This window comes from Rattus norvegicus, chromosome 8 (genome assembly GCF_036323735.1).
Source record: "Rattus norvegicus strain BN/NHsdMcwi chromosome 8, GRCr8, whole genome shotgun sequence".
NCBI lineage: Eukaryota > Metazoa > Chordata > Mammalia > Rodentia > Muridae > Rattus > Rattus norvegicus.
Window position 1 is genome coordinate 98,035,859 of NC_086026.1, and position 25,648 is coordinate 98,061,506.

At 43.5% G+C, this 25,648-nt stretch overlaps 1 protein-coding gene across 1 annotated transcript in view; it reads right to left on the reverse strand.

The window, feature by feature from the left end:
* Positions 1-17,910: 17,910 nt before the first annotated feature.
* Positions 17,911-25,648, reverse strand: part of Snx14 (sorting nexin 14) — a 224,519-nt gene continuing 216,781 nt past the window's right edge. Inside the window, exons 32-33 of the transcript XR_010053970.1 lie at positions 20,806-20,989; positions 17,911-19,626 (exon numbers count right to left, since the gene is read on the reverse strand). The gene's annotated coding sequence lies outside the window, so the exon portion shown is untranslated. The remainder of the gene's footprint in view (positions 19,627-20,805; positions 20,990-25,648) is intronic.

Sequence of the window (25,648 nt, forward strand, 5' to 3'; positions counted from 1 at the left end):
ATCCTCACCAGCATCTGCTGTCTCCTGGGTTTTTGATCTTAACCATTCTAACTGGTGTGAGGTGGAATCTCTGCATTGTTTTGATTTGTATTTCCCTGATAACTAAGGATGTTGATGGGATATCCTGCTGGTACAACCACTATAGAAATCAGTCTGGTAGTTCCTCAGAAAATTGAACATAGTTCTACCTGAGGACCCAGCTATACCACTCCTGGGCATACACCCAAAAGTTGCTCCAACCTATAACAAGGATACATGCTCCACTATGTTCATAGCAGCCTTATTTATAATAGCCAGAAGCTGGAAAGAACCCAGATGCCCTTCAACAGAATAGATACAGAAAATGTGGTATATCTACACAATGGAGTACTACTCAGCTATTAAAAATAATGATTTCATGAAATTCTTAGGCAAATGGATGGAACTAGAAAATATTCTGAATGAGGTAACCCAATCACAAAAGAACCCACATGGTATGCACTCACTGATAAGTGAATATTAGCCCAAAAGCTCATAATACCCAAGATACAATTTACAGATCACATGAAGCTCAGGAAGAAGGAAGACCAAAGTGTGGATGCTCCAATCATTCTTAGAAGGGAGAACAAAATGCTCATAGGAGGAAATATGGAGACAAAATGTGGAGCAGAGACTGAAGGAAAAGTCATCCAGAGACTGCCTCACATGCGGATCTGTCCCATATACTGTCACCAAACCCGGACACTATTGAAGATGCCAAAAAGTGCATGTTGACAGGAACCTGATACAGCTGTCTCCTGAGAGGCTCTGCCAGAGTCTGACAAATACAGAAGCGGATGCTCACAGCCAACCATTGAACTGAGAACGGGGTCCCCAATGTGTTGGGCCCTACCTTGGTGTTTTCCTTCCCCCTCACTGAGCCTTTCAGCCTGCTATGGCAAGAAGTTGTTTACACCCTTGGCAGCTGCTCTCTCCCTGATTTGGGGCCAGGACCTTCCATGGCACCCTTCTTCCTTTCAGCTTGTTGTTGTAAAGAAGTTGTTTATGCCCCTGTTTGGGGGCCCAGACTTTCCATGACACAGATTTTTCCTGTTTTCCTGGTTCCCCAACTTTCACCTGCTTTATTGTTTTTCCACGGCTTTTGCCTCTGGTATATAAGGAGATCTCAGTAAAGCCTGGACAGCATTCTTTTAACACAAGAGACCCGAGTGTGTGCTTCTTAAATCTTGCAGGCCTACGCCCAGTTCTCAGTGTCCGTAATGATACAGACATCGTCACCAGTGGAGGAGTTAGAGAAAGGACTGAAGGAGCTGAAGGTGTTTGCAACCTTCATAGGAAGAACAACAATATCAACCAACCATACACTCCAGATCTCCCAGGGCCTAAACCACCAGCCAAGAGTACACATGGAGTGGCCCATGGCTCCAGTTGCATACGTAGCAGAGGGTGGCATTGTCTGGTATCAATAGGAGGAGAAAACCTCGGTCCTGTGAAGGCTCAAAGCCCAGTGTAGGGGAATGCCAGAGCATGGAAGTAAGAGGGAGTTGGTGGGTGGGTGGGGGAGCATCCTCATAGAAGCAGGGAGAGGGGAGATGGGAGAGGGGATTCCGGAGGGGAAACCAGGAAAGGGGAAAATATTTGAAGTGTAAATAAAGAAAATATCCAATAAAAGAGAAGAAAGGGAGGACAAAAAGAACTACCAATATTGCAAGCGATCAGAAAACGAACCAGCCAAACCACATGAAATAGCAAATCACTCTCAATAATAATTTCAAGGGCAGGGGGTTGGGGATTTAGCTCAGTGGTCGAGCACTTGCCTAGCAACCGCAAGGCCCTGGGTTCGGTCCCCAGCTCCAAAAAAAAGAAAAAAAAATAATTTCAAGGGCAAATAGCCTTGCCTCATAATTCAAAAGAGGTAGGTGCATCCATAAGAGGGTTCAGCAGTTATGACCTGAGTGAACTTTGAGGACCAATGTAGTGGAAGAAAAGAATCAACTACCACAAATTGTCCAACACTGTCAGATTGTTTGCTGTGGCATCTACACACACACACACACACACACACACACACACACACACAAACACACACACCATGCACAGACGAACAGTCAGACAGACAGAATGAGAAAAACTATAGGTATCTTCTTGGTTGCTAATTGATAGGAGAGAAGAGCCCACTGGAGTTGGTACTATACCTGAGCACGTGAGCTCAGTGCTATAATCAAGATAAATACCTGAATGTGAGCCTGAGCAAGCCAGTTAAGCAGCTTTCCTCTCTGATTTCTTCTTCAGGCTCCTTCAAATGTTATCCCCTTTGCTCTCTCCTATACCGCTCCCCTCTCCCCCTGCTTCTACAAGGATACTCCCACTCCCACCCACTCACTGCTATCTCAACGCCCTGGCATTCCCCCACACTGGAAATATGAGCCTTCACAGGACCAAAGATTTCTCCTCCTATCGATGCCAGACAATGCCATCCTCTGCTACATTCCTTCCAGGATGATGGTTATGAATAATTAGCAAAGATCAATAACAAACAGAATCGAGGTATGAAAATTGACCTCCCAAAGAAATGGAAACTGAAAATGTGCTGACAAGAAAATAAGATTTGAACCAAAACTATTCAAAAGAAATGAATACCACCACTATATACTAAGAAAGGGAGCAACTAATGAGGAATGATTATTAGAATTTATGTACCAAATGTTGCCGATTCCAATTTTACAAAACAAACTGAAGGGCCTAAAAAGTTAGATAGATACTCAAACAATGACAGTAGGAGTGACTTCAATACACACTCTCGTCTTTAGATAGATCTTCCAAACTCAAAACTCAACAACGGCAACAAAGTCCATCCAAAAGATACAGGATAAATATTTTTAGTAGCGGATGGAACATTCTCTGAAATCTGTCATTTACATGCCACTATTAGAGTTAAGCTGGATGTCACCCACATGCCACTATGACAGGTAAGCATGACGGTCAACTTAATGAGATTTACAATAACCCTAGAGGCTAATCTCCAGTCATGTCTTTGAGGGAGTTTACAGAATAGATTAATTGAGATGGAAAGACCCACCCCAAATATAGGTGGTACCATTCCTTGGGCTCAGAGTTCTGGGTTGTATAAAACTGTAAAAGCAAGTGGAGTTCTAGCATTCACTGTTCTCTGCTTCCTGACTGTGGGTGGACAAAATACAACCAGCTGCCCCAAGCTCCCACTGTGCTTGAGTGCACCTCAGACTGTGAACACAGATAATAATCCCTTCCTTCCTTAAGCAGTTTTGGATGGGTATTTTTTGTCATAGTAGCAAATAACTAATACAGCCTCAAAGGCAACTTTAACAAGTACAGGAGAACTGGAAGACTTCCTAGGAGCCCATCAGGACATTGTGGGAAAAGCCTGGTCATGAATAGCAAGAAAGAAGAGCTAGCACACAAACACTTGGAGACAGAATAATGTCACTGAAGGGAGCAGCAAGTCCTTGGAGAAATCATGGAAGAATTTTTTTTTAATGTCTACACTCAAGTCTGGAGAGATGATTCAGCAATTAAGTGCACAGTTTGCTCTTCTGGAGGATCCAGGTTTGATTCCAGGCACCCACATGGTGGCTCACAAGCATCTGTAATTCTAGTCCAAGGAATCCAGTGTCCTCTTCCGGCCTCTTCATGCACCAGGCACACATATGGTTCACAGACATACATTCAGACAAAACATCTACACATACTATAATAGTAAATGTAATAAAAATATATTTCTAAAATCAAGTGAAAATTAAAGTACAGTTTACCAGACCCTTTGAAATGCATTGAGGCCATTCTAAGAGGCTATTCGTGATCCTATGAAAACACTAGACAGACATTAGCTAAACAGCTAATGATGGACTTCAAGGTCGGAGAGAAGCAAGAAAAGGCTGAACAAATGCAGAGCATGGCAAATAGTACAAAGAACAGATGGGAGGTTAATCACACGGAGACTAACAGAACAATCACAGACTAATCTAACAGACATTAATTGTTTAAAATTAAATTAATTAAGGTAAACAAGGTTGATAAATCCTTGGTCAAATAAACCAAGAAAGAATAAGAGAAAGGGACCCAAATTAATACAATTAGACATAAAAGGGAAAATGTTATGACGGACTCCAAAGAAATTCAGAGAATCATCAGAGAATATTTTGAAAATGTGTATTCCAGAAAGTTTAAATAAAACCCTAGGAGACCTAGAAGAAAGAGATAAATCTCTAAATATATATCACTGCCAAAAATTAAACAAAAAATATAAACAACCAGGCGTGGTGGCACACAACTTTAATCCCAGCATGTAGGAGGCAGAAGCAGGCGAATGGAGCTCCGAGGTCAGCTACATAGTGAGTTATAGGATAACTATATAGTGAGAACAAAATGAAGGAGAAATTAAAAGTCTCCCCAACAAAGAAAATCCCAAGGCTAGAGGGATTCACTGCTGAATTCTACTAAACTTCTAAAGAAGACCTAGCACCAGTATTTCTTAAACTGTTTCACAAAATATAAGATGCAGCCGCATTGTCAAACTCACTCTAAACATTGCTATCATGTGATAACCAGAAAGAATACAAGAAAAAGGAAACATCTACAGAACATAGACTTAAAATTTTCCAGTAAAATGTGTGCAGAGTGAGTTAAAGTACACATTAAGAATATTGTATACCATGACCCAGTTGTTTCATTCCAGAGGTGCAAAGATATGTTTAGCAGAAGCAAACCAAAAAAATACAATACAACTCATAAACATTTGAATGGAAATTACTTGATCATATCAATAAACACATAAAATCCATTTGATAAAGTTCAGCATGCGTTCACGGTGTAAGTCCTGAAGAAAAAGGAAAAGAAATCTCAGCATAAGAAAGGATACATAGAAGTGAGGTTATTTTCAGGACAGAGAGGGAAGGTGTTTGTGACATTATTCCTGGGGAGACATAGGTAATTATCCCCTCCCTAGACAGGCAACCAACAACCAAAGTATCGATACTACCAAAGTCCAACTTGGTGACCCATGAGTTTTATTGGGGTTACTTACAGGAATGTGGGTGAGAGATTATTTACAGGAGCAGAAATGACTCAAGGACAGCTGCATCGCCAAAGCCCACCCCAATATGAATGACTCACAAAAGCTGGCAATCTGGAGCACACTGCACAGCCTGCAGGCAGTTCAACAAGTTAGAGTGTCCTTTCCCTGTGGCTCTGTTGGTCTGAACCTCTTCTGGGCAATTCTACTGGTTCCGCATCTTCCAGGCTACTGGGCTTACCTGAGCAAAACTCTCATGGATCTTTACTGTTTTAAATATTAATGGAGAAGGTGAGGTCTAATGAATCTAATCCGTTTCATGGACTTCCTGAAGCTATTTGAATTGCTAGCTTCCTGTCTTAAGGAACTTCCCTACAGGATAGAGTGTTTTACCTCTATTCAGAACACCATATTATTTCACTTCCTTATAAATAGCCTGTCTTAAAATAATTTGTTATTTTCCCTACCTTTAGCATCCTATATCTTAAGAAGTTTCCCTCTGAGAGGGAAGATTTTAATCACCCAGGGAAACTGAAGAATACCAGCAATACAGGGTAAGGAGAATGAAGGGGGTATATGGAGAAGGGGAATGAATGAGAATAAAGTTATGTATGAAAATACTGTAATAAAACACATTGCCTTATATATTAACTTTAAAAGCTAAAAATAGACAGATAAGTAACTAAACAAATAAGCTGGTTCCCTGAGCTATTTTTTTCAGTGTAATTTCTTAAAGTTGCCAAATTTCAAATTATTTTTTTATAATCTCTACTAACTGGCAAATGGTTGAAGGTGGCAGAATCGTTCACACAAGTTTTTAGCACACCCCTCCCCAATTTACTACCCAATGAAAGTAGACACAACATTTACCTTTTTTTTTTTCCGCCATAGGCTCTAAACAACGTTCAAAATGTGGTTTTTTTTTTTAATGGAGGAGGTGTTTCCCAATTATGTTAAGCACAGGGAATCATTAAGCAAGCACCTACCACTCCAGGGAAAAGTCTACACATTCAACGCTAGCTGTCGTAAAATGAAAGTGCTGTAAACACGACTTTCACGCTGCACATGGCACCTTCAGCCTTCATTTAGTGGCCTCACCTTCTCGGTAAGTCTACTCCGAGGCTGCTGATAGCATCCAATTAATCAGTCAGTATTAGACTTTGTGATGCAGAGCAATGAGGTGCTAACGAGGACCACGTGTGGTTGTGAATGGCCTCCATGTGACCAGCCATGCTCGGCCCAGTGGAGAGGAAACACTCAAGATGGGGGAGCCACCCAGGGGTCTTAGAAGTGGTGCCAAGTCGCAGTCCTCCGCATGTGTGGGGTGGCACGGACCTCGGCAAGGGCTCCGTAGTCTACTGAAGCTTTTATTCTGTTCAGTATCAAAATATTTTCAGGGTTCCTATCTACTCAAGGTAAACCCATTACAATATAACGCTTAACAATCAAAGTCAACTCATTAGAGACAATGAGTTCTTTACAGACACGTTCTTCAGTTATCCTACATATTGGCTCTCTGGTGACGAACAATCACACGGAAATGCTGTCTCATCACTATCTCTGACATATGCTTTGAAGAGTTTAAATTCAAGGCCAATGCCAAGATTCACGCATTTTCGTATTTTACACTGACATCAATAATCTATTATCTACAAACCAACAGCATATTGATGTTAGTGGCCCAAGTAGAATTTCTGACTAAATGCTTCTCCTTGGCAAGGCATGTGTCTCTGAGTAGGAGGTTCTGATCGATGATGTTCAGGTTGACTGCATGGTCCGAGGTTGGGCTCTGGCATCCTGTTTATTTTTCCCCATTCTAGATACGTTATATTTTTAATAAGTATGCACTCCTTACATCTATAAATTGGACCCAGATTTTGTCTGGATAGACACATGACTGTGCATTAATAGTGGGATGCTTTTTTTTTTTTTTGCTTTCTTTTTTCAGAGCTGGGAACCGAACCCAGGGCCTTGTGCTTGCTAGGCAAGTGCTCTACCACTGAGCTAAATCCCCAACCCCAGTGGGATGCTTTTTAAACTGTTCACACCAAAGTTTAGGAGCAAGCATATTATTAGTGCTTTGAGATATGATTTAATTGACATTTCACTTAGGTGCAAAAGATCACATATTTAAACTTTAAATTGCTCTGTTGTGTAGTATCAGGGAAACACTTTTTATAACTTCATATTGGTTATCGCTTTACATTCTGGTTAGTATGGCCATGTAACAAACCACTGCAAAATTAAGGATATGAGTTGGTGAGGAAACACATTCCTATAGTTTTAACACATGGGAGGGGAAGACAGGAACATCAGGAGTTCAAGATCATCCTGGACTATATAATCAGTTCAAGGCCAGCCTGAATCACATGAGGCTCTGTGTTGCTTAATAATAATAATAATAATAATAATAATAATAATAATAATAACAATAGATAATGGTGCCCATGGATTCTGCAGGCCAATGCTCCCATGGAGCATAGCACAGATACGTGTCTTTCCATGATGTCTTTAGCCTAAGCCACTTCTGTCTGTAACTCACAAGCTGGGGGTAACCCAAAACCTGGGGCATTATGAATCTTCTGGTAGTTCTTTATTCACATGCCTGGCTCTACACAGGGATACAGAGATTAAGTAAAACTGTGTTCACTTCAGAGAGCCACTCCATGGATGCCCCAAGAGAGTCTATTTAGTTATCATCATAATCACCACCACCACCATCGTCATCGTCATCATTGTATCATGTATGTGCATGATGTATATATGTGGGCATATGTGTCATGGTGCACATACTAAGGTCAAAGGACAACGTTTTGCGAGTTGGTTCTCTACTTCCACCTTTCTGTGGAAGCTCCAGGGACCACACTCGGTTGTCATGCTTACATGCTAAGTTCCTTTACCCTGTGAACCATGTCACCAGCCCAAAGGTCAATTTTTTGTCTCCGGTGTGAGTGTTCCAGGTAACATTGGAGAAACTGAAAAAAAACACCTTACCCATTCTGTGTAATTGCCTAAATTGCAGACAAAAATAATAGTAACAAAAGCCTCAGGGTCACGGGGAAGCGATGTGACGATGAGGGCTGCTGCTTGTGGCAGTTTACCCATGTCTACCCAGCTTTGACTTAAGGCCCTAGAGATCTCCTCATAACACTCCTGACAAGTACAGGCAACACACGTGTACACAGTACTGTCGCAATGCCTATCAAACTACAGAGGACACGCAGTCAGCTTTCCCTTTGAGGCAGGAATGAACAAGCTAAAACAGCAAGCCCAAGAGGTGGTGGGAAAGGCCCTTTTTACACCTGCAAATAATTTTCACCTTTCTGTACAGTGGTCTGCTACATCGTGACTGTATCACAACAGAATTTCCGCTGCACCTCCCGGTTTGCAGAGAGCATTCTCGTTGTGAGGCACAGGCAGCCTCTAAAGGGAAAAGGTAGGTTTTAATTATATCAGTCACGCTGCTAGTATATGACAAGGGCCAAGGCTCAGGGCCAGGACTGGGGAACCACCCCACATTTCACTCCGTGGGGTTCATCTCTCTGTCTTTACTAGCTGCCTCATACAAACTCTGTCCCCCTGAGGTACTCACACACATTCCACACATTCATATCACACACACACACACACACACACACACACACACACACACACACTGTGCTTGCCTTAGACATGCTACTGAAAGCACCTAAGCCACCAGCCTCAAAAAGCTGATAACTTCCATGTTGTCAGTTGAAATTTATCAAAGGCTTGCTGTGTTACATGTCCAGCCTGACAATTACAACATGACACTGTTATGTGTGAATTTGTTCATATAAGGTAAGTCAACAGATCCGTGCAGCCATCAAAACAAAATCAAAGCTGTGATCGGTTCTATATGCCTTCCAATATGGTGATGACCACACACTCTAACAGCATTCAGTAAGCATGTGAATGCTGGGCCCAGGGCTGAGAGATAGCTCAGGGGCTAAGAGAGCACACAGCCCGTGCAGAGGATTTGATTTGTTCCCAGCACCAAGGTTGGGTAGTTCATCATTACCTGAAACTCTAGTTCAAGGAGAGTGTGACATCCTCTTCTGTTCCCCTGAGGTACTCACACACATTCCACACATTCATATCACACACACACACACACGCACACACACACACACACACACACACACACACACACACACAAGAATATAAAACTAAACCTTTATTTATTATTTACTTATTTTGGTTTATCAAGACGGGGTTTCTCTGTATAGCCCTGGCTGTCCTGGAACTTATTCTGTAGAACAGCCTGTCTTCGAACCCAGAGATCTGCCTGACTCTGCCTCCCAAGTGCTGGGATTAAAGAAATGGCCATCACCACTCAGCAAACTAAGTATTTAAGACAAATAGATAGATGATAGATAGATAGATAGATAGATAGATAGATAGATAGATAGATAGATAGATAGATAGAGGATGGATGGATGGAAAGATGGTAGGGGGAAGAGAGACAGACAGACAGACAGACAGACACAGATAGAGAGAGACAGAGAGAGAGAGATAGACAGGGAGACAGAGAGAGTGTGTTTTGAATTCAGTACTAAGCAGAGTGCCCCTCACCTGTGGTCTCCTCATCATGTGAGGCTGTTCACACAGCTGCTAAAAGAAAGGGAGAAACAGAAAAGCACCAGAGGCCTCCTTCCGAAGCACAAGGAGAACAGACAGAACCAGCCACAGCAGTCTTGTTGCCGTCACAGTCCACCTCACAGCTACGCCCTTCTTCATGGTGTAGAAGTCCCCTCGTTGAGCTATACGACCCATTAAGCAAACTTAGGCTTTCTCTAGGTCAACTTCCCTGTGTTTCAGGTGATGATGAGTTTGCCATTGTTTTGTTTTACTCTAATGGGGATTTAAGACAGTTAAAACATTTATTCATGTCTTAGAATATCCTTTACTCCTCTCTACAGGTTGAGTGTGCCCACCCAATTTTATTTTTCCCACAAGCCTGATCATTTTTGTTGCATGAAATTCCACGATGCCTTGACTGTGAGGAATGCATGTGTCACCCTGTATGAGAAACTGCTATCACTTCACTGAACCTTTTGTTTTTTACAAGAGAACACTAGGTGTGCTTTTCAATCAACACCAAACCCCCACATTCTGAGCATCTCACTATCTGTATCCCCTTTCTTTCTTCTGTTATAATGTTAGCCAAGTTTCTGTACCAGTCAAAAACCTTTCTCTGGCTAGAGATGGCTTAATGGTTAAGAGCACTTCTGCTCTTTCACTGACCAGAGTTCCATTCCCAGCACCCCACAGGTGGCTCACAACCACTTCTAACTCTATTCCAGAGATCCCATGCCCTCTTCTGGCCTCCCCAGGAACACCTTCACATATACATAAATAAGTGGAAAAAAATACGTAAAGCCTTTTCCCAGGACATCATCCTGAGGGACTTCACAAAGTAGGGGACTAACCCATAGTGTTGGTGTGAGGAGGGATAGCGGCCAGCATCCACATGGAGCCTAGCTGCATTTGTTTAGGGCAAAACTTTATATACACACACCAACAAAAACCCTCAAGATTCACATGCACACACTAACAAAAGCTCTCAAGAGCTTAAGGTCTCACACTTAAGATCAGAATAAAGACACGGAAGGTATTTCAAGAAATAGAATCTAGGATGGAAATCCCCTTGGCAATCCGAATGGCAAAGGCAATTTTCCTATGGTGGTGAATAGCCATTAGGTTACTTTGCTTGAGTTTGGCAGCAGAGAAGGAATTAGAAAAGACCAGTTTGGGACCTTCTCTCCTCCCTCTAAGGGTGGTGTGCCTGCTATTTGACACACTCGTGGTCCTGAAAGACCCGGACCTGTGCTGTATTTCACACACACTCTGGCTTCACATCAGAACAAGATCAGTGTTTGGAAGAGGAGTGCGATGGTAAATGATACATGGCTGTGTTTTGCTTGGAAGGAACAATTGGTCTTTCTTCTCTGAGTAAACTCACATCTTGGGGAAGTCTACAGCACAAAGCCTTCAGAAGGAGGTGCTCCCCACCTTGGATGCTTGAAACAGTTTATCAAACTTCAAGATACTCTTGTTTCAAAAAAGTATCTATAAAGGGAGCATGGAGGGGGAGCTCTGTAAGACTTGGATTCGGGTTTTGTTGGGAGGCTGGCTGTTATTTCTTGTGGGGTGAACATTAAGTGCTAACAGAAAATAAACTAAGTTGGAGCAATTGGGGTGGAGATTAAATGAATGAATTCCAATCGTGTCGTAAGATCCTGGACTGGTAAATTTTCTCCTTTGTTCTGAGTGTTTAAGAGAGACTCAAAATAAATATTTCTCTACCCCAGCTTCTTCAAGTACAGTGCTGCTGTGTGTCACCACAAAAAAAAAAAAATAGCAAAAAGAAATGACTAAAAATCATTATATACATGCATGAAACTGTCAAAGAATAAAAATAAATGAATAAAAAGGTTTCTAGACGAAGGAAGAAAGCGATAGTGTAGGTAGAAAAGATGAATACTACTTGGCTTCTGAAACCGAAACATACTAAGACAGACCCTCTAGCACAGAACAGACTTGTGGTGCATTTGGAAGCCGGCAGGAGGTAAGGATACAGCGCATAAAGCTTCCCATTAGGCCCCTGTTTTATTTCATCTACAGCCACATGTGTCTGCCTAATCTTGACCACAAAATCAAAATGCTGCAAAGACTTTGAGGGTTCATCAAATCCACACCCAAGCCTACGGGAAGACCTCCCACCAACCTTCCAGTCACATGGGGACTTACCCTGTTTCTAAAGACCTCCACGAAGACTCAGAGTGTTCAAAAAGCCAGCTCTCCTGCCAGCACTCCACTTGGCCTGTTGAATTTGCATTGGCCCAACCCCCTTTAATGAGTCCCACCAGCTCCTCAACTTGAGTCCCCTTCCCCCTGCTCTAAATAACCCAACATCTGCCTGCAAGTGATGTTTGTAGTCTTGCCTGGTTCTGGACACGAAACCAGCAGGGACCTGTTCTCATCTAGGCCAAGGATGAAACACAGGTGCAAGACTCAGGCAACTGAGGCCTCTCCATCAGCCCGGAGCAAACACTTTCAGCTCTGCAGCTTCTAAGACCCTGGCAAGAGAGGAGATGAATCCTAGACACTCAGGAGCTTTGTCGCATTTTCTTCTTTGCAAGGAGAAAAAAGAAAAAAAACGCATAGCTGTTGTCTTGGGGACACCATATGTGGACTCTAATATGGAGCCCCTCCCTCTTCCTTTCAACAGCGAATTGATAATTAGTTACCACAAATCCAACAAGTCTCAAAGTTTTCAGGGCCAACGTCTAACAACATGTACACTCCACTATCTCGAAAGAGCAGGGCTGGAGACTTTTCCCCAGTAACGTGACAGACTTTGAGTGACAGCCCCAGGGACACACAAACAGTTCCTGAGAATGGTGCTTTCCAGGAAATGCTTGCAGCCAGAAACCAGGGTTTCATGAGAGGAGTGCTAGATAGGCATGGCCCTGGTATGCCTGCTGCCTCACTTCCGGCTCCTCCTCAGAACGGCTCCCTCTCCAAGGTGATTTCAGCACGTTCATTAGTTGAAAGGCAAAAGGACACTCAGGGACAGTCCTCAGAAGCTGATCCTATTAGAAGAACTAGAAACAACCCCTGCAGCCTTCAGCAAATGGACCACTAGAAATTGGACCACTGTCCTACTACGAACGGCTGAGTCCTCATGCATCCCACGCCCTGCTTTCAGCAACTCAAGCAGAGAAGCGTCGCACCAGGGAGGAGCCATGAAGGTTACAGGCATGATTATTTACCTCAGTGACTGTGACTCTGCCCTGAATGGGACCAAAGTCACAGGGGGAAAAAGATGGGGAGGCCATTGCAGCAAAATTCTCCTCAGGTGGTGCTAAGGTTAATCAAATCCAGGACAGCATCGTAGAGCCAACAAGTAACCTTACACATAAAGTACTGGCTACCTTCAGCAGTCTGCTGGCTGTGCGCTCTCTCTAAGGTCACATTCGAACTGCAGACTTTGATGTTCAACATAAACATCATCGAAGATCTCCTCACACGTTTATCACAGGCATCCTTCGGGTCTCTGTGCATCCTCCCTGACTGAGAAATCCCAACCAGATGCTAATGACCTCTAAACACGCAGATGACCCTGAGGTGATGTGTGCATCACATTAAATCAATACAAAAGTCAGCTCATGCTTTATTTTCCAAACTGAGTAGAGTCTACTCACCCTCCCGCCCATGGGATTGCTTCATGTGAGTTTTTAGGAAAGCATATAAATCACACTATCATAAACCTTTCTCTTTTCAGGTTTGGGGCTGAGCGTCATTAACATCCACCTTGATCATCTTTGGTTCCACAATCCAGATGTCACTGTCTTCAGGTTAAAAAAATAAAAAATAAATAAAATAAATAAACCAGACACTTCTTAGGAAGGGTAGTAGCGCCCCCTGCTGGCTTAACTTACAGGCTGCATTTTTACAAAGTGGAAATTTGGGCATGAAGTCTTTTGATGCTGAGATCCCTGTAGTTAAAAGGGGAAATGAGATTTTGAATGTGACGTTCTTCATTTCCTCAGCAACACACACTGCAGCAAAGAGAGTCTCCAATTTCTTCTATAATTATTCCTAGCATTTAATACTAGCATTTAATACTAGAATTGACGACACCCCCATGGCATTGTTCCCCACCACTAATGATGTGAGGCAAAACCAAAGGAATAGAAGAGGGGGAGGTCAACTCTTTCCACCCTTGTTAATTGTTCTACTCATGGACAATACCAGCACTGTGGGCATTCTTCAAGATGACCCCTCAGTAACTACAGTAGGACAGGACAGCCACTGGGATGGCAAGCCTCCTATGACACACCATTTGGTATGCCGTTCTGAAGACTGAGTGAGGGTCGAGAAGAGATCCCACACCCATCAAAAAAAAAAGATATACTATGCAGAATATAAATATTGACCAAAAATCAAAAAACAAAACAGCCATCCAGCTCAACCACCCTGACCACTTACTCTCTCTGAATCCCTCTGGATGCTGGGCGTGTGATACAACCGAAACTTCACTGTGTTCAACACGTGTTTAGTTAGCACTTGGGCTGTTCCGGGGCCATGTAGACATCAAAGATGGGGTGAACAGAATTTATTATCTAAGGAAGAATATAGACAACATACATGTAAGTCTGAGAACAATATATTACAATCCCCAACGAAGGTCACGAAAGGCAAGCACACAGTGACGTCAGTGACGTGGGAGATATCACATCTAGGAAAATGCGAAGTTTTCCTGAGGAAGTGACATTGGAACGGATACTAAAACTCTGACCACCGCTCTCAGCTCTCAAAGGCCAGGGGAAGAGTACTCCAGCAGAGCCATGAACATGAAGGGCAGCTGTCAATCAGAGGGACTCCATCACTGGGTGTGAGCTCCCTTGGGACACGTGTCTATATGACCTTCGTTTTTAATTGACTGCAAAATAATCACAAATACGTATAAACCTCTCCCAGGAATTGATCAAATTCCAACACCAAAATGAGCTGCCGGCTTCTGGGGAGGATGTGAGAAAGCAGTAGCAAGGACAGTCACAAGGATGTTCACAAGGATGTTCACAAGGACTTCACAAGGATGTTCACAAGGACTTCACAAGGATGTTCACAAGGACTTCACAAGGATGTTCACAAGGATGTTCACAAGGACTTCACAAGGATGTTCACAAGGACTTCACAAGGATGTTCACAAGGACGTTCACAAGGACGTTCACAAGGATGTTCACAAGGATGTTCACAAGGACGTTCACAAGGATGTTCACAAGGACTTCACAAGGATGTTCACAAGGACGTTCACAAGGATGTTCACAAGGACTTCACAAGGATTTCACAAGCATGTTCACAAGGATGTTCACAAGGACATTCACAAGGATGTTCACAAGGATGTTCACAAGTCATTCGGCCTCATCCACCTGCCTGGAATTACAAATCCACTTGGCCTCCTTGAATGCTTTTAACACATTGTGCCATGTATGAAGCCAGCCCTGGGGTTGCATGTTATATGGACACCCTCTCCTTACTGCTCTAACCCTGCACAGCATCAACACTCGTGTGCCTCACAGTGACCCCACACCAAAACCCCCGGAGTTACCCTGACCTGCTTCAACAGTGCCTCAGAAAGATGGTCTGCATTTAGACAAACATCCCTCATTACACACACACTATATATATATATATATATATATATATATATATATATATATATATATATATATGTATATATATATATATACACACATTTAGTGTGTGTGTGTGTATAGGTGGGGGCTCTGAGATGGAGAAACCTAAAGAAAGAGGGTAAGAGGAAAAGCTATGGTAGTTGTGGCAAGAAACACAAAATATTATTTTTTATATGTAGACTCAAAATTCATAGATGATATGTAGGGCATTTATTGGTGACCTGAAAACAGACAGGGAGCCATTGTGAGGAAGGTGGAAACCAGTGGGAGGAGAAGGACTAGCAGAGGGCAGGAAAGGGGTGGGTGTGAGTAGGATTCAATGGTAAATATGTATGAAGATGCCAAAATGAAATCTATAGCTTTGTATGCTAAAAATATTAACAAAAGAAACATGATTTGCACACTATTTTCATTTACTTCTACTGTTTAAACAGTGTCTCTATTTTACTGTGTGTTAGTCGAGTTTCCTAGCTTTATCACATAGTGACTTCTTTAAGTCCCAAAGTAATCATTTGAGGTACTTACTAACATCATCCCATTGTTACAAATTAAGCAACTGAGGCACCTGGAGGATAAGAGAATTTCCTGAGATAATTCAACCTGTATGTGGCCAACCACACTGTGTGAGTGAGTGTGTGTGTGTGTGTGTGTGTGTGTGTGTGTGTGTCCATGCAGAAGCCGTTCTGGAAGACTTCATTCATTCACACATTCTCCTCTTAGCACAAGTAAAGGTTCATCCAGAGCCACCTTCCAGGTAATTGTATGATCTATGTCAGGTGATAGAATCCCATTAATTAAACATCCAACTATTCATCTCCAATTCTGCTCACCCAACTACTCTGGGTTTCCTGCCCAGATTCTTCACTTCCTCCTGAGTATTGTGCACCCCACAATCCTAAAAGATTTCCAGGATCTAGGGCCCTTTTTCCCATCTATCCTCCCTACCACATAACTATAGAAATGTGTCTTGTTCTGTTTGTCACCTCCATTGTCCCACTACTGCCTAGCAGGTGAAGTGAAATCTCACAGCAGGTCCTAGCTGGCTGGTTCTGATCTCCCTTTCTGATCTTATTTCTGAAAGTTGCACCCTATCCCTCAACTCAGCCCAGGCTTCACCTTGTTCCTTCCACAACTCTTGAGTACCTGCCTTCTCTTGGGGGCTTGTCTTAGTTAAGGTTTCTACTGTTGTGAAGAGACACTGTGACCATGGCAACTCCTTCAGAGGTTTAGTCCATTATCATCTTGGTGGGAGGCATGGTGGCACTCAGGCAGTCATGGTGCTGGAGAGGTAGCTGAGAGGTCTACATCTGGATCGGCACACAGCTGGAAGAGGTAGCCACTGGGCCTGGCTTGAGCTTCTGAAACCTCAAAGCCACCCCCAGTGACACACTTCCTTCAAAGGTCCTAATCCTTTCAGTCACGCCCCTCCCTATGAGCCTATGGGGCCATTTTCATTCAAACCATCACGGGCTCATATTCCAATACGCCCATGGAGTCTACTGCTTGCCGTTGCTCTGAGAATGTCTTCCACCATCCAACGCTCAGTTCAGGTCTCTCCTGCCATATTCTGTCCTCTCCCATCCGGTGGTCTTCCTGTTTGCAGCCTCCAAACCATGGTGCTGGTGCTGATATGAGTGGAATGCAGTACTTAAGACTTAAAGGAAGCCAAAGCACCCAGCGTGTGTGTGTGTGTGTGTGTGTGTGTGTGTGTGTGTGTGTGTGTGTGTGTGTGTGAGAGAGAGAGAGAGAGAGAAATTTAATTTTATAGTATATGTATATATACTATCGATAGTTATTCTTCCAACAGTTTTAAGTGTACGTGCAGTGACGTTGGCTGCCCACAACTTTATGCAATCATCACCATGATCATTTTCCAGAACCTCTCATCAGCCCAAAGAAAAGCTCTGCCTGCTAAACAGGAAGTCACCAGCCCTCACTCTCCAGCCTTTGAAAACCACTCTTCTGCTCCAATCCTCCGGGTCTGTCTATTCTACACACTCATGTATATAAAAATCACATGGGGTTCTTGTGAGACTGACATATTTCACTCAGCAGAATGAAGATAAACATTTTAATAATCAAAATTAAAGCCAAAAAAATCATGATGAACAAAAATTTCAGGGAAAGAACCAAATCACTATTGTTTTTCCTTTTCCCCAGACCCTATACAGTATTGATTCACACTTTATGAAAAGTTTTGGGATTTTTAAGTTAATTGGGTTTGTAAAGATGTTGCGTTAAAGTATTCTTACCTTAACCACTGATTCTTTGCTGCCTCTTTCAATGTGCTCCCAAGGCAAAATGGTTCACATGGCTCAGGTCGGGCCCAGGCTTGGTGGCATCAAATAGTTACCACCAAAGTACAAAATAATCTCCTCATACACAAACAGCCTCTGAGCAAGCCTTCCCACAGTCACCATTAGCCTCTCTGGTGGAACTGCCACTCTGTTATACCTGCTACACAATTAGACACCATCTCTGGCTGCTGTGCCCAAGCCTGTGGATCTTCAGGCTGTCTGCAGTCTGTGAGCCTTGACATTCTTCTTCTTCTTCTTCTTCTTCTTCTTCTTCTTCTTCTTCTTCTTCTTCTTCTTCTTCTTCTTCTTCTTCTTCTTCTTCTTCCTCTTCTCCTTCTCCTTCTCCTTCTTCTTCCTCTTCTTCTTCTAATTTATATTTTTATTTGACGCACCTTGGCGTTTTGCCTGCACAAGGATGTCAGATCTGGAGTTACGGACAGTTGTGACCTGCTGCCATATGGGTGCTGGGAATCACAGCCAGGTCCTCTGGAAGAGCAGTCCGTGCTCTTAACTGTGGAGCCTTTGGTTCTCTCATTTGCATTCTCACTCTGCTCCTCCATCATTGACTGAGAAAGGTACTCAATACCTGCTTACTGAGTAGAAGGCACCTGGCCAGTTTTCCCATTGCTAGTGACTGTTTCAAGGTAGCTAAATGAGATTTTCCTTTACCTAGCTGTTGTGTGACTTCTTAATAGGAGATGTGAACACCTATGCACCTCAGTTTGCTGGGGTTCCTTACAGGAGCTCTCTGACTCAAAGACTCACTGAGGAGCCTATCCCAACACAAACCATGGCTCGTGAAACTTCTCCTAGAGCTCTCTGGCCAACTTTCAGGCAACTCTGCTGAGCCACAGTCTCCTCCACTTGGTAGTTGCCCCTGTTGGGATGTGAGGCTTGTAGATCTTGTAGTTTTCAGGAGCTTCCTGTGACTTTTAAATTGCATTTCCTTCCTGAGTCAGCTTCCTTCCATGAGGTAACATTTCAATTTAGAGGAAACAAATACACCACATTAACTTAATCCCAACACCCTATAATCCACATTGGTTCCAATAAAAAAGCTGGCAATCTAGAAAAGCCCTGGCTTTGGCATACCTCAGAGAAGGGTATGCTAAGTTTACATGGCCTATTTCTTGGTACTGGTCCTCTTGGGATAGCCTCTATCCTCTTGGGATAACCCAGAGGACTTCTTTGGACTGCCTTCACCCTCTCAAGTCCCAACAGGCTCCTGTGACAACACAAGAAGGACATGTCCTGAAGATCAATGACTCCAGTGTCTCTGTAGCTCCGTCTGCAGGCTGCTCAAGCTCCCTCGGTTGGGTCATGCCTGGCTTGCAGAACTAGCTACACCTCCAGCAGGATTGCCCAACCCTGTTTGGTTTCCTGGCCTTAATGCCTGTCCTGTGGTTACAATCCTGACACTGGCTGGAAGCCTCCAACCACTGGCTATGAGCGATGTCCCCTGGGTTCCAGGTCCTGGCCTTGTGATTGATAGATTTCTCACATTTGAATTTAGCTTGGATCCCATCATCTGAGCTGAGATTTTTATTTTAATTACTGCCAGTAGAATACAGTGTTTCCAGAGTCTTAAGTAACTGGAGCTGTTCATCTGGCCGTACACTGACATATCTTTAAAGTAAAACTAAACATCACAACACCTAGAATTGCAGCTCCTGGATCTGTTGCCCATCTCAGAGCCAAACATCCCCCCTGTAATGAAGCTTGCCTTGCCAGTGACCAGGGTTTTTCTTGGATCTGCTTTTGCCGTAGCTGTTGAATCACTTAACATTATAACTAGAAAATTCCTTCCTTTCTTTAAGGATGCCCACTGTTTCCTGAGGTTTCTCCTCCTCTGCTATTTCTATAAATAGCAATAGTCAGTTTGGACACTAATATCAACTTAAAAAATAGCTATGGCCAGGCAAAGCACTCAAGCATAGGATGGCAGCAGTGATCATGTAACCACCACATCTGTCGCCTCTCCCAGTACTTTACAAGAAACTCTTCATTGGAAGCATCTAGACTGTTCTGTCCAGTTTGAGGAGGGCCAGCATTGACTTGCAAATGCAAAGCAAACCTGCAAGGAGAAATGGAAGTTTGAGGAAGACGCAACACCCACACTCTGGAAAGCACTGTTGGAAAATCAGCCAACTCATGAATTTTAGTCACGGAATAAATGTCCTCAACAACTGGGCCAGCAAGATGGCTCAGCCAGTGGATGGCGCCTGCCTCCAAGTCTAACAACCAAGTTTGTCCCCTGGTGGTGGAACAAAAGAACAAACTCCAGCAAGGTGTCCTCTCATTTCCAAACACTCACACATACATGGTAGCAATAAATCAATAGCGTTTAAACGTTTTCATTCTCTCAAGCCTTCCTAAAAGCAGAGTGGTAAAAATGCTACAGTTCTTTGGTGACACAGCTCGGTGTGTAAGGAGCAAGAGGGTTTCATGAACCCGGTCCACCATCTCTTTATACAGTTTATGAATACAAATAACGAAACCAATTTCCATACGTGCCTTGTGAAATTGGTCTGTAGCAACTGGCCTTAGATAATTTAAATAAATACACGATGACAGCAACTACTGTACTATCTTTACGAATGCCTACTGCAGTGGTTTACTGGGGCCACATACATGGAGTGCTACAGATTGCTGGCTCAACAACCAAAACTTATTATCTCACATTTTGAGGCTATAAAACACTGATGGAAGTTGGTAAAGTTGGCTCCTTTAAGGGTCCTAAGGGAGCAATTTGCCCCAGACTCCTGACTTTGGTTTGTGGATAGCCGTCTTCTTTCCATGTCTCTTAATATTGTCACCTCCCTATGTGTATCCGTCTCTGTCCAAATCACCCTTGCATAAGTACAAGAGTCATACTGAGTCAGGGCCACCCTAATGGTCTCATTTTAACCGTGGTACCTCCTGAAAAACCCCATCTCCATGTAATGTCATACTCTGAAGAGTTTTGACCCCAGTGTGACTTGGGAAAAAAGACTTAAAGGGACAATTCAAGTTGGCGCCTACATAGTATGTTCACACATTTATATTTTTTCACTTTAGAAAGGATGTAATATGTACATATTATTATAAAAGTAAATCTAGAAATCTCACATGCCTTAGACAAAGGTACCACAGGGGTCCCTGATGTTTCATCCTATGCCCTGGATGGGACAGAGGAGCCACAGAGCACACCTAGTGAGGATATCAAGGTGCAAAAATGAAGGACAGGAATCTCCTCCAGAGTGGTGACACATACCTGTTACCGCAGTACACCAGAGGCTGGAGCAGGAGGATTGCTGTGGAATCTAAGGATCAGACACTGGACTTGTTCCAAGCAGCTCACATCTGAACCCAGGATGGGAACACTCGTGCCTTGGTATACAGCCTCTGCCTCAGGCATCTTCAGGTCAGCTTTATCTGCCTCTCCCAGTCTATCCCTGCTGAGAAAACAGCATGTTCAGTCCACCAGAAGAAAAACAGATACACTTTGTAACCCAGTTCCACTTCTAATGAGCCACGTGGTTTGACAATGGTGTCCTGGTCATCTGGGGCTCATGTCTTCATTGCTAGAAAGGGAATATGCCCAGTTGACAGGGTTGGTGAGCAACTTACAAGAAAATCCTCAAGTCCCTGAGATGGCACCAGTTTGTAACAAAAGGACTTAGAATTGTGAGCTTCCCTCTTTCTTTCCTGCGCCCTTTGTTCACAGTGCTACCATGAGGTAGAGTCAGTTCTGAAGACTTTGGGTGTGTGTGTGTGTGTGTGTGTGTGTGTGTGTGTGTGTGTGTGTGTGTAGATGTATAGATGTACACACACACATATACATATATATATGAATAATATATATATATATTATTCATTGGTGGTTTTGCCTGCATGAACATCTGTGTGAGGGCATCAGATCCATGGATTGGAGTTACAGACATTTGTGAACCACCATGTAGGTGCTGAGAATTGAACTTGGGTCATCTGGAAGAGCAGCTCTTAACCACTGAGCTATTTCTCCAACCGCAGGACTTTCTATCAATAAGTTTCTCTAAAATGAGGCCATGGGTAGGACAAGGAAGCACTCACCAAATCTAAAATTAATTGCAGCCCTCAGACCAGCTGCTAAGCACTCAGTAACTCTCCACACTGCCCTTGGACCACTGATGAGTGACTGTTTCATTTTCCAGAACTGATCCTTTCCTAGACCCACCACTTCAGAAAAGACCCACCTTGGGATGCTGGCCACATATTTTGCTCAATGTGTCAACAACACATTTCCAGTCAGTCAATTTCATACAGTCAGGGAACACAGGAAGTCAACATATTCACCCAAGGGAAACTCCCACAGCCCTGGACTTCTCCTGGGTCCTCAGGCACAGACATCTGTCAAATTCAGAGACCATACCAAGGGTCACATGGCATCCTGCAGTGTGTGGTTTTGTGTGTGCACTCATATATGAGTTCTCTGATTGGTGTAGGGATTATTACTAAACCAGCTCAGTGCCTTCCCCATTCTTTCTTAGAAATGTGGCTCTCCAGTTCACTTTCTCCCCAGGATAGGGCAAGTAGGGACAGAAAATGAACCTTATCATCGTCTACAGAAAGCCTCTAAGGTGGCACAGACCTTACTCCACACCCTTTTCCCACAGTTGCTTCACACCCTGACACCCAAGAAAGAGGAACTGAGTGGGGTCTTTTTCTGATACTATAATATGGTCCTTTCATGCGTTCCTGTCTGCTAAGCTTGCCCCCAGCAGCCCTGTGACCTCAGAATAAGATTTGAAAAGAAACAGAAAGGTGGCACTTCTTGTCATACACCCCAGCACACACAGCAGCATGCTTCTCCCAGACTCGCTCTTCTATCAGGAATTATCCACCTCCGGGAACAGAAAATGCACAGTAAATGCCAAAGGAGTTGAGTTAAATTAAAACGAATGGGGCAGAGGCCAGATAACAGAGCAATGAGCGAACACATGACAAAGGACAAGAATTCAGAAAGACCTAGATGAGCGCTCATAATTACAGTAAAGTGAATAGTCAAGGCTGTAAAATGCCAGTCCATAGAAAACAAAAACCTGTCTACACTTGCCTGGCATTTCAAGTCACACCCCGAGACAATTGAGTCCCAGATAAATCTAATTTCAATCATAGAGACACACCTTTGATGAACTTGTGTTGAGTGAGTCAGGACAGAATTGGAAATTATTGAAATGGAGAAAGCGTTGGAAAATCAATGCTCAGAATCTCTTTGAGTTACAAGAATAATCCTTTCATACTGCAGGAATACCGACTTCAACGTTTTACAAACTGCCCAGGTCTCCACCCAGGGGGAGGCAGAGTTACAAGTCACCAGAGCCAAGGCGATACTCATGGGCAGCCCTGGTAAATTGCCCTGGGAGAAGAAAAATCAAGTTTCTGGGCACCAGGCAAAGCATCCACAATGGGCAAAGAGGAACCCAAAGCTAAAGAGATTGGTAATCACCCCTATGTGGCGGATGGGTATCATATAGATGTAATTTTTATTCGACATATATGTTATGTGTCTTAAATAATCTTAAATATAAAATCAAGCAATCATGTCAATAGAAAAAAAAAGGAGCTTCCTGGTTGCTGCCGCTGCAGAGAGCCCCTGGGCAGCACCCAACGAGCGAACCTGAGCCTCGGGACCACAGGTAAGACCAAATTTTCTGCTGCAAGAAACCTGCCTGGTGAGCTTGGGACACACGGAAGCAGAATTTCTCTAGGACCGGGCACGTTCTGTGTTTACCGGAAGTCCCATGCCCGAGGATCCCGGCCCGCAGCAGCTCTCTGCTCCCAGACCCGGTGAGAGAGAGACCCAACCGCCTGGTCAGGTGGGCACTCCTGAGGCTGCAGAGCGGAAGAGACCACCAACACTGCTCACCCCTGCCCACATCCCTGGCCCAAGAGGAAACTGTATAAGGCCTCTGGGCTCCCGTGGGGGAGGGCCCAGGAGCGGCAAAACCCCTGCCTGAGACACCGCCGGACCCTGAAAGAAACAGACCGGATAAACAGTTCTCTGCACCCAAATCCCGTGGGAGGGAGAGCTAAACCTTCAGAGAGGCAGACAAGCCTGGGAAACCAGAAGAGACTGCTCCCTGCACACACATCTCGGACGCCAGAGGAAAAAGCCAAAGACCATCTGGAACCCTGGTGCACTGAAGCTCCCGGAAGGGGCGGCACAGGTCTTCCTGGTTGCTGCCGCTGCAGAGAGCCCCTGGGCAGCACCCCACGAGCGAACCTGAGCCTCGGGACCACAGGTAAGACCAAATTTTCTGCTGCAAGAAAGCTGCCTGGTGAACTCAAGACACAGGCCCACAGGAACAGCTGAAGACCTGTAGAGAGGAAAAACTACACGCCCGAAAGCAGAACACACTGTCCCCATAACTGACTGAAAGAGAGGAAAACAGGTCTACAGCACTCCTGACACACAGGCTTATAGGACAGTCTAGCCACTGTCAGAAATAGCAGAACAAAGTAACACTAGAGATAATCTGATGGCGAGAGGCAAGCGCAGGAACCCAAGCAACAGAAACCAAGACTACATGCCATCATCGGAGCCCAATTCTCCCACCAAAACAAACATGGAATATCCAAACACACCAGAAAAGCAAGATCTAGTTTCAAAATCATATTTGATCATGATGCTGGAGGACTTCAAGAAAGACATGAACACACTTAGGGAAACACAGGAAAACATTAATAAACAAGTAGAAGCCTACAGAGAGGAATCGCAAAAATCCCTGAAAGAATTCCAGGAAAACACAATCAAACAGTTGAAGGAATTAAAAATGGAAATAGAAGCAATCAAGAAAGAACACATGGAAACAACCCTGGATATAGAAAACCAAAAGAAGAGACAAGGAGCTGTAGATACAAGCTTCACCAACAGAATACAAGAGATGGAAGAGAGAATCTCAGGAGCAGAAGATTCCATAGAAATCATTGACTCAACTGTCAAAGATAATGTAAAGCGGAAAAAGCTACTGGTCCAAAACATACAGGAAATCCAGGACTCAATGAGAAGATCAAACCTAAGGATAATAGGTATAGAAGAGAGTGAAGACTCCCAGCTCAAAGGACCAGTAAATATCTTCAACAAAATCATAGAAGAAAACTTCCCTAACCTAAAAAAAGAGATACCCATAGACATACAAGAAGCCTACAGAACCCCAAATAGATTGGACCAGAAAAGAAACACCTCCCGTCACATAATTGTCAAAACACCAAACGCACAAAATAAAGAAAGAATATTAAAAGCAGTAAGGGAAAAAGGTCAAGTAACATATAAAGGGAGACCTATCAGAATCACACCAGACTTCTCGCCAGAAACTATGAAGGCCAGAAGATCCTGGACTGATGTCATACAGACCCTAAGAGAACACAACTGCCAGCCCAGGTTACTGTATCCAGCAAAACTCTCAATTAACATTGATGGAGAAACCAAGATATTCCATGACAAAACCAAATTTACACAATATCTTTCTACAAATCCAGCACTACAAAGGATAATAAATGGTAAAGCCCAACATAAGGAGGCAAGCTATACCCTAGAAGAAGCAAGAAACTAATCGTCTTGGCAACAAAACAAAGAGAATGAAAGCACACAAACATAACCTCACATCCAAATATGAATATAAAGGGAAACAATAATCACTATTCCTTAATATCTCTCAATATCAATGGCCTCAACTCCCCAATAAAAAGACATAGATTAACAAACTGGATACGCAACGAGGACCCTGCATTCTGCTGCCTACAGGAAACACACCTCAGAGACAAAGACAGACACTACCTCAGAGTGAAAGGCTGGAAAACAACTTTCCAAGCAAATGGTCAGAAGAAGCAAGCTGGAGTAGCCATTCTAATATCAAATAAAATCAATTTCCAACTAAAAGTCATCAAAAAAGATAAGGAAGGACACTTCATATTCATCAAAGGAAAAATCCACCAAGATGAACTCTCAATCCTAAATATCTATGCCCCAAATACAAGGGCACCTACATACGTAAAAGAAACCTTACTAAAGCTCAAAACACACATTGCACCTCACACAATAATAGTGGGAGATTTCAACACCCCACTCTCATCAA